The sequence below is a fragment of the Schistocerca serialis genome, chromosome 5 (genome assembly GCF_023864345.2).
Source record: "Schistocerca serialis cubense isolate TAMUIC-IGC-003099 chromosome 5, iqSchSeri2.2, whole genome shotgun sequence".
Classification (NCBI taxonomy): Eukaryota; Metazoa; Arthropoda; class Insecta; order Orthoptera; family Acrididae; genus Schistocerca; species Schistocerca serialis.
In genome coordinates, this window is record NC_064642.1 from 640,599,413 (window position 1) to 640,601,356 (window position 1,944).

Consider the following 1,944-nt stretch of genomic DNA (forward strand, 5'->3'; position numbering starts at 1 on the left):
CTGTAACGGAGTAATTTCGTTCAGCAGGTGACAAAATGCGACTTGCAAATGCGATGTTTTTAATTACTGTTGAACCATCTCCTTCTATTTCCTGGAAAATGTGTACGCCTAAAGCGCTGTTGGAACTGTCGGTAGCAATGGAAAAATTTCTGGTAAGATCTGGGTGCGATAAAAGTGGAGCATTCAACAAAGCATGTTTCAGGTTCACAAATTCAGAATGTGCTTGCTTATCCCAAGACCAAATAGTGTTTTTACCTGTTAATTGGCATAGTCTAGGCGTGTCTAAAGCAGAATGGTGAATAAATTTACGAAAAAAGTTAATTAAGCCCAAAAAACTGCGTAATTGCTTCTTCGTCGTAGGAACGGTAATGTCACGTAGAGCTTGAAGTTTTTCCGGATCAGGTGCAATGCCTTCTGCTGAAATTACGTGTCCAAGAAATTTTATGGAAGTTTTGCCAAAGTGCGATTTACTAAGATTAACTGTGAGTCCTTGAGCATGAAAAGTTTGCAACAGTTGTTCAAGAATCATATTGTGTTCAGACCAGTTAGTTTTTGCAATAAGAATGTCGTCTACGTACGTCGTGATTCTGTCTTTAATGCAAACGTGTGTCGGATGGCGTCAAAATTAATAACATTTTCGTGAACAAGATTCTGCGTGCCTAAATTATTGCTTACGTTATTGGAATATGCAATCTGTACTGTGTCTGGTCAAATTCTATCGCACGTGCTGTTATTTACGGGAGAATATTGTGGCATATCCATTATATGAACTGCTATGTTATCTCTTACTGACGTATTACGCTATGGATGACACCTATTGTCTGTTTCATTCATGATTATTTGTTGTTGCTGATGTTCTTGCTGCTAAAAGGATCGACTGTTATTAAATGTACGCTGAAAATTGTGCTCGTTATTTTTACGTCTGTCATGATAGTAATTTCTATACGGCGCATTGCGATACGAGTTGAAATGGTGTGTTGTCTGTACGTAGTTGTTTCCTTGCTGCCGTGCGTTACTATTTGTTGGAGCTGGGACTATACGTGCACGCGGCGAAACATTAAAGTTTAGTTGACCTTGTAGACTGCATTGTTGGTTAGGTATGCTAAACGGCTGACTTTCATGCTATTGTGGTGAAAAACATCTATTGTTACAAAAATGTGGTTGCGACTGCCGAAAATTTTGTACATACTGATGATTACGATTTTATCTGTTATTAAAGTTACGGCGGTAGTTGTCATTACGGGAGTGCCTACTGAAAATTGTCACATTCGGTAAAATATTTGTCATATCAGGTTTTCTTTAGTCATTTCTTAATACTAGGTAGAGCAATAGTTAAAGAGCAGTTTGGATAGATATAAAGGATAGTAGAAGAAAAGGCAGCAGTGCAGAAAACTAAAGATGAAATAGCACTACTACAGCTCGGGGCCCTATGCTCGCTACGGCACACATTCATTAAAGCGTAATGAATCCCCTGAGGTCTATTACGCACTGCAAATAAATTTTAGCTTTTGCGTTGCAAGCAATAGCGGAAAAATTCCAAAAGTAAATTGTTGTATCCGTGCTAATTCCAGTTTCTGCATAATAGCTAATGTTGATGAAAATACAAAAATAAATTGTCGCATCTGGTTCAAAGCTAGTTTCTGCATTACAGATAATGGCGGTGAAAGCAAAAAAATAAATTGTCGCATACATTGCAAAGCGTGTACCTGTACGCTGTCATTGTTAAATTCCTTAGATTTTCTTACAAATGCAAATTGCTCGAAATCTACGTTCTCGTCACTCAGTTTGATAACACGTTCAGGTTTGTGTGTGAATCGGTTCGTCTGTGTCATTTCGGATTTCAAGTTGCGTAGCTTTTCAGATTTTAAGTCGCGTGGCTTTTCGGATTTTAAGTCGCGTAGTTGCTGTAAATTGCTCACATTATACACGCTGCATAAGTCTGAC